General features: G+C 38.4%; 1 protein-coding gene across 3 annotated transcripts in view; it reads left to right on the forward strand.

Annotated features, from left to right (window-relative positions):
• Positions 1–12,320, forward strand: part of ARHGAP15 (Rho GTPase activating protein 15) — a 450,542-nt gene that overhangs the window by 212,340 nt on the left and 225,882 nt on the right. The gene's annotated exons all lie outside the window — the stretch shown is intronic.

The raw sequence follows: 12,320 nt of genomic DNA on the forward strand, positions 1-12,320 counted from the left end.
TTAAGAACATTTTCCATTGCATAGTATGCAATTTTTAAATGATTCTTCCTTGTCCAGCTACACTGGAAAAAGAACAGGAGACACTAGGCTGCAATTTTATTATTCACTGTCTGGCAGTACTCGGCAGATAAAAGTATACAGGTAACTTCATGATCATTTCAATGTCTATCTTCCATCAGCCCCCGTTTTTTTCTGTCCTGGTCCCCTGCTGCTGGGACCTTACCACCCCCCCTCTCTCAAATGAGGGCTCAGGTGGGCTACAAAAGAGGGGAGACTGGCTCCTTGCCATGCCAGTCATAGGAGTCCCAACCCCCCTGTTTCCACTGATTTAACAAACATCTCCTTTATATTCTTTACCAAACCATTTATCTAATCCTTGTATCTCTTCCCTATAGAGTACTTGGATTGAACATCCATCCCACATTTACAGAACAAATTGCTACATCAAAGCCTAAGTCCCATTCCGTGTTTACCCCAACTAAGCCTCCCCCCCAACCTGCTGTTAGGAAGGCAAAAAAAAACCCACTCTGCCTTGGCTAATCTGGCAGTGAGGGAAAAATTCCTGCCCAGCCTCCTGAGCTAGTGCAGTGCCAACAATGGATCCTGACTGAACCTGATATTTTGCTACTTTCAAGGGAGGGAGGATGGGTGCTTCTCTGCTTGGTCCAGGTGAAAGAGGGCTTCCCCCACCCAGCTTGTACCTATGTACTCCCTATCTTCCAACCCCCTGGGCAGGGGCATGAGTCAGCATCCTCACGCTGACTGCTCTGCACCGACAGCAACATCCATGTCTCTGCCTTAAAGGGATATACCTCTATCCCTGGCAAGCCAGACAATACCCACTCCTTCCCTCCCACTTAACGTGTGGTGCAGTCATTTGTAAAAGTAATTTGACTTTTTTTTCAAGTCAAGCAAAGACTCTAGTCCTTAGTAAGGCCTAGGTCCACACCAAGTTTCCTGCTTCAAGCAACAGGTAATTTTTGAATGATACCTTTGTCTTATAAAATGTGGTTAGAAATTTAAAAAAAATAGAAAAAAGTACATTTTTCCCATTCTTGGCAAATTCAAGTAGGCTGAAGGGATTTTCCTCATTTTTTTTCTTTCAGAAACAAAACAAGAAATCACCTTCTTGCAGTGATCAAGCAATGAATGATTTCAGCTCAGAAGCTGAAAGTTTCTGATACTTATGAGCATGGAAAAGGGGTTTATGCTCAAAACTTGTTTTCAACCTTCACTATATGAGGTTCTATTACTATAAATGTGGAAACATAGAAATACATCTGGATAAATAAAGTAATCCAATTGCATACAGCAGTGTAAAAAAAAATCATGCAAGAAGATTAAAACTTGTACCCATATATGTTCTATACTGCCGCTCAGAGTGTAAGTAGTAGTTTGCTCCATTGAGTAAGATATGCTGATTGCCATTTAACACTGCAGCTTTTCACAGTGGCTCAGCACAAAGTTATTTAGCACAGGTGTTTCTGTAATTCTGATACATTGGGAAAATTCTCAAGGTTGAATGACTTCCTAAAGCACATTGCCACTAGCGAACCTGGAATTGTGGTGAAATAATTTACTGTTTCTATACTGGTCTGTAATAGAAAAGAGAACCTATAGGAAATTAGATGGTCCCCAAACGAACTTACTTGTATTTAACTAATTAAATAATTAATTAATTTGTTTATTTTACAACTATAGTTAATTCATCTAGATTTAGTTCCTTGTTTCTAAATTGTTATATAACACATTGTAATATGGAAAAAATAAAAATTATAGATTTGAATGACAGCAAGATCATATAGAAGCAATGTAAACCCTGGAATCTGCTGTCTTTTGGATGAGATGTAAAACTGAGTTCCTGTTCTCTTGTAATATTTAAAAGATCCCATGGCATCTTGTTAACTCTGGCATCTTGGCTAAATAGTGACTTTGGTTATTACTAATTGTAATAATGACCTAAATGTCCCTGCAGTTAGAGTTAGGTAAGGTATTTGTTATATATTTTGTTAATGTGTTTCAGCCCAGATGTAGCTGCATTTCAGTGGTAGCTGAAGTAATACATTTGTTAATTTCAAAATGGGCTCCGGTCACACTCATGCGGAGACAGCAGCAAAGGTCATATTTATTTTGACCCCTCACAATATGTCACTCAATGATTTCATCCTTTTATACTATGTCCTCAAGGTATTTTCACTGATCCACTTAACTAGTTTCCTCTCTTATAAAGCCAGGTGCAAAGGAGAGCAACCTCCCCTCCTCTCAGATATGAGCAAGTGTCTTGTAGAGTTAGTCAGAATATTTTGTTAAACACACAATTTCCTTGAAAACCATTTGCTATTTTCCCCTCCAGTTTTCTAACAGATATAGTAGTTTGTGTTTTGACTCTGGCTCATCTTATCCAAAGTTAGACGGAAACTGCATTCATTTTCCATTTCAGTGATCTGCAAGTGGACAGAGTGTTAGGTTGTTTGAGTTTTCTCACATAAGTGAAATCACATGATAGCTTTTCTGTTTCTTTAGTGAGCTAACCCCACTCCATAGTCTGAGGAGGGTTAGCAGAGACTGTTGTCACTTGACAGGTTTCAGAGTAGCAGCCGTGTTAGTCTGTATCCACAAAAAGAAAAGGAGGACTTCTGGCACCTTAGAGACTAACAAATTTATTTGACAGGTTTCAGAGTAGCAGCCGTGTTAGTCTGTATCCACAAATAAATTTATTTGAGCATAAGCTTTCGTGAGCTACAGCTCACTTCATCGGATGCATTCAGTGGAAAATACAGTGGGGAGATTTGTATACACAGACAACATGAAACAATGGGTGTTACCATACACACTGTAATGAAAGTGATCTGGTAAGGTGAGCTATTACCAGAAGGAGAGTGGGGGGGGGGGGGGATGGTAACCTTTTATACTGATAATCAAGGTGGGCCATTTCCAGCAGTTGACAAGAACATTTGAGGAACAGCGGGGCGGGGGCGGGAATAATCATGGGGAAATAGTTTTACTTTGTGTAATGACCCATCCACTCCCAGTCTTTTTTCAAGCCTAAATTAATTGTATCCAGTTTGCAAATTAATTCCAGTTCACTTGCTTTCCTAGGGCTGGTATGGTAGAATAAAACCCAAACCAAAATCATCTTGCCTCATCCTGTCTCTAGTTTGTTGTATTTGGCTACTTCTTTACTCAAAACAATCATCTAAGCAAGAATGGGTAGGAGTGACCTCAATTGCTTTCATTTCTTATTTCTTTAGTTTTATATAGTGTACCTACGATCTGTCACTGAAACATGTTTTATTCTCTACAATATCTGTGATACCCTTCTGTTGGAACAAGGTCAGCTTTTCTGCTATTGCTGCTCTGCCACATAATATTAAATGTTTTATTTGCTAATCTTAAGTCTTGCCGCTGAAGACAACAGGACTGCTCATGCACTGAAAGTTATGAATGTGCTTAAGTGCCTTGCTGCATCAGGGCCAACACCAGGAAGATGAAAGAAGAACAAATAAGATGATGTACTGGCAGGTTCTACTTTGAAAGTTTTTCCTTTAATTCAATGTTTTGACTTATTAGCAATAGCGGGACATGATTTTGCAGAGCAAACAATTTTTAGCATTATTGTGAAGCTGATCAAAATGTTAATTTCATTGGTATTGTTTACAATGCAAAATCGTTCACATATCTTCAGTCTTGAGCACATCTCCAATCAGCAGCATGATTAAAGGGAGAGAATCAGCCATTCCAGCTCTTGTCCTATAAGCAAGTATCCCACATCAACAAAAATTAACTTCTCAATTTAACTTATCAGCCTCAAGAATCCGTTAACATACCTAATTATTTTAGTGGTAAGGAAACAAAAAATTCAGGATTTAGGGTATGAGTGGGATTGTAATGTGGTGTAACATAAAACCTTAGTAAGTAAGCTCAAAAATTCCAGTTTTCTTAAGAGTTTTTGTTTTGTTTGGCAGTTTTTAAGGTTTAAAATATATCTGTCTGACCTGATGTTGCTTTCTAGTTGTCAAGTGTCACTCACTACTATATGATATCTGTAATAGTGTGATAGGAATGAGAGTGGATCTGAGAGTCAGGGGTCTATAAAATAGTGCTCTGTTAATGGACATTCGATCTTTGTAGTTTGTTTTGTGGGATAAGACTGGGTCTCCAGTCACCTAAACTGTACTTGAATAAATATGCATTGTGACATCATTAGAAGAAGAAGCCATAACAGTTTTCATATGCTTTATTTGTTCTCCCATTGTGTGTACTGTATATTTTCTAATGACAGGAAGTGGAGTGATTGTCATGGAGCTATAAAATCCAACTAAAATCTCATGGTTAATGAACTAAATAGCTTGTGATTTCCAGGGCTGATAATTTAGCTTTTTTTTTTTAATTTCAGATTCTCATGTTTTGTCTCTTAAGTGATTGCAGGAAATGCCACCCCAAAACACATTTGGAAACACTGCCTCATCCCAAGTCTTCCTTTAGAAATATACAAAGAATACTAAGCTTTAAGACACATCATATTTAGAAAATAGGGAGAGCCTGCCAAATCCAAGCAACCACTTCCTAATTCTACTCACAAATAGCAGGAAATTACTTATTCGTCAGTAATTCAGCCACAAAAGTTATTGATTATCCAACCTCAATCATGAGTTGATGGCCAAATATTTTGCGATTATTCTCTGTTTAAATCTAGAAGATGTGATTTCATTTCTGGGAACCAGAGTTTTTCAATTTTTTTGCCCGCTATATCACATTGTGGCACAACCCTGCAGATCATCCAGTTACTGTAAATGGTGTGAGAGTCTGAAACTTGACTGACAGTGTTTTGTAAGGAAACTCTAGTATTTCAAAATTTCAGACACTAGTAGGGTTGCCAATTCTGGTTGGACATATTCCTGGAGGTTTCATCACATGACATAATCTTTAATTAAAGATTAATCTTTAATTCCTGGAGACTCCAGGACAACCCTGGAGAATTTGGCAACCCTAGACACAAGTTTTATTTTTATGTTTAAAATAATTCCTTTCATCCTTGGAAAGTGTTATGTTTGGCATTAGGAATACCCTAGTGCATGTTAAGGGTAGCTATCTAAATAGTGCCTTCTCCGTGCAGCACTTTAGAGTTATTTTTTTCTTGTTATATCCTTTTAATTTCCATATAAAAAACTAATAAATCAGCCCAAACTGTTAATCTTGTATTTAGACATTATCTTATAGGGCCTTTTTGTGAGTCACTTATTCATGCTGGTGAGCAATTGAAGTGAGCTATAGCTCACGAAAGCTTATGCTCTAATAAATTTGTTAGTCTCTAAGGTGCCACAAGTACTCCTTTTCTTTTTACCCATTTAGTATCATTGATTTCAGCAGCACTATATGTGTGAGTACTTGCTCACTAATCTTAGTAAGGGTTTCACAATTTGGCCCATAAGTAGTAGTTTTTCACATCCAAATATCATTCTAGTTATGTTCCTGCATTCTAATTTTAGCTCCATCTGAAACCAAAAATTATTATAATTTCTCACTTGACGCAGACAACAGTGTCACTGAGAATGAGTTGATAAATTTCAGCCCACTGAAGTATCTTGGATTTCATTTTGGTTGAGAACTGTGGGAAAATTTCCATGAATCTCCATCCTATGATTGCGCCTTATGCTAATCATAACCATATCACTGTTACTGTGTGCTCACCTCATCTGTTTGTGGTACCCAGTAGTTATCTTTTCTCTTATATTCAATTAGCGAGCTCTTTGAGACAGAAACCCTCTCTTCACTCTGTGTGTGTGTGCAGTGCCTAGCATAATGGGACCCCAGTGCTGAGTGGGCCTTCTAGGTGCTACCACAGTACAAATGATAATAATTCATTTCTGAGTCCATTCTCATCCCCTTAAGAGAAGTCACTAAAAGACAATAGTCATGTCTTGTTTAATGGTGGTTTCCCATGTGTTCTTTCTTCAACTGGACTGGCTAGAGTTTAAGAGAATAGTCTGCCTGGATCATTTAAAATTCTCCATTTTCAGACTTTCGACTTTAATCAATGTTTCTACTTGTCCAACACAATATTCTGTATTTTTCCTAGGATTGGGGTGGGCAGGAATGTATCCTGACTGTATCCTGACCTTAGTATCTATGAATCTATGAATCTATAATTCGAGTTCTGGTTAGAGTTAATACTTTCAGAGCCTCTATCATTTTTTTTCAATAATCTTTTGTGACAGGTTGGTCTGTTCTACATCTCTATTATTGTCCATAAAGCAAATAACATCATGACATTTTTTAAGAAAGTTGTGAGGGTGATTTCTCAATATGTCCCTTAACCAACCTGAGGTGAGATTAATTTACTCAGTAAATCCTGACTCACCAGGGAACTTGGTGCCCCCACAGATATGTCAGGAGTTTTAGAAGCTGCACTTTTAGGATGAAATTCATTGGAGGCTTGAAGGCCTTGCACAAAACATCAAAGTGGTCCTGCACTGACAGATACAGATTATGCTTCCATGAAAGGAGTCTCTATAGATGGTCTCTCCATTCTGGCTCTGAATAGGCTGAGGCATAGGGAGGGTAAGTCAAGGTCTGGATCACTGAATCTACATTTATTAGATCCAGTAACCCAAACCCTGTTATAATTTGGAGGACAGTGGAAGATGTTGTGGAGGAGGGCCTGCAGTGCATGTTTGTGGGTGGTTTATGGCTGGTAGAAGGTATTGATGGGGAAAGATGGGGATCAATATGAACATCAAAAGGTGGATAAGGAATTGGTTAAAGGGGAGACTACAATGGGTCCTACTGAAAGACGAACTGTCAGGCTGGAGGGAGGTTACCAGTGGAGTTCCTCAGGGATCGGTTTTGGGACCAATCTTATTTAATCTTTTTATTAATGATCTTGGCACAAAAAGAGGGAGTGTGCTTATAAAGTTTGCAGATGATACAAAGCAGGGAAGTATTGCCAATTCAGAGAAGCATCGGGATATTATACAGGAGGATCTGGATGACCTTGTAAACTGGAGTAATAGTAATAGGATGAAATTTAATAGTGAGAAGTGTAAGGTTATGCAATTAGGGATTAATAACAAGAATTTTAGTTATAAGCTGGGGACGCATCAATTAGAAGTAACGGAAAAGGAGAAGGACCTTGGAGTATTGGTTGATCATAGGATGACTATGAGCTGCCAATGTGATATGGCTGTGAAAAAAGCTAATGTGGTTTTGGGATGCATCAGGAGAGGCATTTCCAGTAGGGATAAGGAGGTTTTAATACCATTATACAAGGCACTGGTGAGACCTCACCTGGAATACTGTGTGCAGTTCTGGTCTCCCATGTTTAAAAAGGATGAATTCAAACTGGAGCAGGTACAGAGAAGGGCTACTAGGATGATCTGAGGAATGGAAAACTTGACTTATGAAAGGAGACTTAAGGAGCTTGGTTTGTTTAGCCTAACTAAAAGAAGGTTGAGGGGAGATATGATTGCTCTCTATAAATATATCAGAGGGATAAATACAGGAGAGGGAGAGGAATGATTTAAGCTCAGCACCAATGTGGACACAAGAACAAATGAGTATAAACTGGCCACCAGGAAGTTTAGACTTGAAATCAGACGAAGGTTTCGAACCATCAGAGGAGTGAAGTTTTGGAATAGCCTTCCAAGGGAAGCAGTGGGGGCAAAAGATCTATCTGGCTTTAAGATTCTACTCGATAAGTTTATGGAGGAGATGATATGATGGGATAATGTGATTTTGGTAATTAATTGATCTTTAAATATTCAGGGTAAATAGGCCTAATCTCCTGAGATGGGATATTAGATGGATGGGATCTGAGTTACCCAGGAAAGAATTTTCTGTAGTATCTGGCTGGTGAATCTTGCCCATATGCTCAGGGTTTAGCTGATCGCTATATTTGGGGTCGGGAAGGAATTTTCCTCCAGGGCAGATTGGAGAGGTCCTGGAGGTTTTTCGCCTTCCTCTGTAGCATGGGGCACGGGTCACTTGCTGGAGGATTCTCTGCTCCTTGAAGTCTTTAAACCACAATTTGAGGACTTCAATAGCTCATACATAGGTGAGGTTTTTCATAGGAGTGGGTGGGTGAGATTCTGTGGCCTGAGTTGTGCAGGAGGTCAGACTAGATGATCAGAATGGTCCCTTCTGACCTTAGTATCTATGAATCTATGAATCTATTGAAATTAGTTTTTCTCAACCCCTATAAAGATAGCTGAAGTTTTGTAAAGGGTGAATTTCAGCATTAGTGCATTTATAATGAGTTACATGTTATTTTCTGCCTTTCCCTATAAGAGCTACTTTGAGACACCTATTTTTTAAATGACAGAAATTTTGATTGTCTGATATTGTGAAATAATATTTTGGGCTGTTTATTTACGGCATTGCTATAATACTACTTAGAATTCCATATTTATGTATGGGCCAATGCTTGTCCACAGCTGTCAATGCAGTTCCAGAGTTGAGAAAAAGTAGAATCCTATGATCCTCTAATTGTTTCCAATCTTGAAATCTAGGGATTGCAACATCACCTGTCCTGGGATTTTGAGATGCAAAAGTCCATGCTGTGGATCCCTAGACTAGCAAATTTACATACTGAATGGCAGTTCTTTAAAAGAAACCCATGCTCCAGATTATTCAGTGATCCTGAATTTCTTATAAAGTAAAATTGATTCCAGATCCTTTGGATTGAATAATTGTTCCAGGATTGTGTCCCCTCATTTAGTGTGTCTTTGGTCTTTATGAAGTATAGCATGGATATCTGTGCATTCCTATTAGTTGCTGTATAAATATAAATACTTGTGTAAGTATTGTCTAACAAAATAGTTAATTTTTCAACTACATAGCTCATTTAGATTTTAACAATATAATTACATTCTTAGTAAATATCAACAGCATAATTTTAAATTTAAAATGTTAAATAACTAAATAAAAAGATTTTAATGAATATATTTTGCAGATAATAGAAAGAAAATACTACTTTACAGGAAACATTTTCCTAAATGAATGATTAAAACAGCCTTATTTCACACAATTTATAGTCAGCTATAACTTTTCCTAATATTTTTGTGCTGATGAGGATGGAGAGATGAAGACGAAAGCACAGATTTTGTGTGTATGTTTTCCAGTTGCTCTGTGCAAGAAAAGTAAAGATAACCATCATAGATTTACATTCCTGCCTGCTAAGATTAAGAATTTGACACAGCTGGCACGATACATGTTCCTATCATGGGCAGCTTTGATGTTTCGTATCATTGTTAAATAGAATCCCAAAAAATCAGCTATCCTGGCACAATGTTACACTATCATTCAGCAGACCTGGTTTGAGGGAAGAGACCTTTTGCCTCCCTTGCCCTCAGACAGCTGAGAAAAGTTCCATAGCAGAGAATGGTGTTTGGGTCTCTAGCTTTAGAAGGATTCCTGCATTTTTCTATTGCATTGTCTAATGACAAATGAATAAAGTAGTGTGAACAACTCTTTTAGAGGACTGACTACACATGCTGCATTTCCATTATGTGGAAGGAATATCATTAGAAAAAAAGAAGAAAAACACTTCATGCAAAGGAGGCAGCAAAAATAAGAATGAGAAAAATATATATTCAGTACCACTATTTCATCCTTATGAACTACCTCTCTCAGCAGTGGGTACTTCTCCGCACAAATAAGAAATACACATCTGCTTTCCATACTTTTCAGGTACACCTTTGTTCACTGCTAACAGAATTAGCGTCACTATTATAATTCAGCAGATTTCTGTTTTTCACTCAAACCTGGATTACCACTCATTTGGGCTGGAGGGCATTCAAGCTGCTGTTCCTCTTTTAGCTATATTTCTCTGTAAACATTTAATTGTTTCAAAAGCAATGTATAGTGTGCAAAAGCCTGAATTCAATGCAAATAAGTCTGTGCAGCTCTAAAGTTAACAGGTGTTCTCATTAGTATAAGTAGACAAGGAACGATTCTCGATGTTTTATAAACACTTATAATCATGGCCAAATACGTTACTATAAGTATAAAGATACTTATAGCAACGTCTCTTTTTCCTGTTGTGTAATCTCAGCACTTATTAATAGGAGACGTGTGTGAGGAAATGAAATACCCAGAGCATTACCTGCTTTTGCCTTCAAGTAATGTAGTTGTAAGTATTCTCAGCTACTGTTGAATAAATCTACAGTGTCAACAAAACAAAATGTACACGCATGCAGTATTTAAAACAAATAAACATGTATATTCTTTAGGCCGATTGTACTGAAAACATAGCACACATCATCCTTTTGATGTTGTTTGGTACAGTGACTTATCATGTTGCATTTCATTCACATATATCGTAATGTGTGATAACGTGCATATAAAATTGGACAGCGGGACTATTAATCACAATGTCTTGTCCCACTGGTAAATCTAAGAAAGATGGGGTTCCTCAAGAAACCACTGCCAATACGTGTGTGTATGTGTAATATATAGATACAGATTATGAAGGCAATAGCAGGAAATTATTGCCTCAAGGGAAAAAGTATCTTGGAGAAGATTGTGTTATATTACCCTCTGTCTTAATCTTTGAACAATATGCACAATTTTCTTCGCCCGTTTCCCCATTTAGTCAGAGAGTTTTGTTAAATTGTGTCTTAAATTGTTCTCTCTCTTGCTTCTCCATCTTCAATCATTTGTTCTGTCTATCTTCCTTCCTACTTTCCTTGCCTTTGTCTCCCTCTCCCCCATTCTTACCTTCCTAATGCTTTCTGCTTTAAAACCGTTATGCCTGGATGGCGGCCATCCCCAGCTCCCTTGACTGAATGACCGACAGAAGTCTAATGTGCCCCACTCCCATTACATCATTTGTAGCTGGGGAAGCCAGAAGTGTTTCATCAATTCCACTGTCAGGGGCAAGCACCAGCAACCTAGCTCAATGGTTAGAACCAGGCTGAGGGGGACAAGAAGTGGAAAAGTGACCCAACAGGCTGGCCTGGCTAGTCTTCAGGCTCAGCTGAAGGTGCTCAATCCTAACATACATTAACCAGCTCTTTTTGGAGTGCAACACTGGTGCTTGATGCTGGGTCTTAGTGGTGATGGGCAGCGTTGGCTGCTGTTTGCAAGAGAGCACGTTCAATGTCATGACATCCAGCATGGTCTGTTTCTGTGTTCATTGTACATTTCCATTCTTCCCTGAGGGAAGAGGAGAAGAGAGAGAGAGAGAGAGAGAGAGAGAGAGAGAGAGAGAGAGAGAACGTATTATACTTGTCAGTGGAAAAACACAATTTCAAAGGCCAAGACATGATCATGTCATTAAAAATAGTTTGACAATACTGACATCCAAGCTGGCCAGTAGTATTTTGCTGACAAAAAGACTAGCCAGACATTGACTGAACAGGATTTCTGAAGTTAATCATTTGTGCCCTATGGGAGTAAAATGTGGCATTGATTGGATAAAAGTGCTCTCAGCTTATAACTTTGGACATTATTTATAATCCTTCATCAGTTACTTCTTCAACCAGAAGAGCAATAATATTTTTTAATTGAAGACTATCATGGAAACTGTTGCTTGTGAGTTGAAAAAAAGGTGACTAGAGATAATTATAACTTAAATTATAATAGTGAAAATTCAACTTTATTCAATTTGATATGCAGTGGGCAGATTGTCTATCTCAAATTACAGTCTGGCTTTACTAACCTCTAACAGTCCTTTTATTTCAAACACAAATCCTGTTCTCAGCTCCCAGTCTGAGTAGCCAGGCTTGGCATTAAGGTATTCTGAACAAGCTAAGGGGGATGAGTCCTCTATACCTACAGTTCTCTGCACGTTAACCCTCTAAGACAGGCTGTGAGAGCCTGCTTATCTCTGTCTATTCTTGTGACTCACACAGGGGACAATAGCTGACTTATTTGTGGAGCATAGGCTCTACCAGCTCCAGCCCATTTCTTCCCTGCCTTTCTACCTGTGCTTCTGCTGCTCAGAAGGTCTGTTTCCCCTTCCAGAGTTTCCCAAATACCATCCATCTGCCTTGGAATTGGAATCAGATCTATTCTACTGCCTCAGGGATCCTTCATAGCCCAGGAAGAAGGGAAAGAATATGTCCTATAATGCATATAGAGGACTGGATTTTCTCCTCACTAAAGCTGGTGTTATTCAGGAGTAACCAGTACAATTAACTGGTAAAGAGTAAGTGAAAGAGGAAAGAATAAGACCCAGAGACACATCTTCTGTTTTGAACAATCCAAACTTTGAGTACAGAGGATTTTATTATGCTGAAGAAGTGTCTGTTCTAAGAACTCTGAGGACAAAATTGTTTGGGGGTATCAAAGAGACATCTCAATGTCAATTAAGAAAGCAC

This window comes from Dermochelys coriacea, chromosome 11 (assembly GCF_009764565.3).
Source record: "Dermochelys coriacea isolate rDerCor1 chromosome 11, rDerCor1.pri.v4, whole genome shotgun sequence".
NCBI classification, from domain to species: Eukaryota; Metazoa; Chordata; order Testudines; family Dermochelyidae; genus Dermochelys; species Dermochelys coriacea.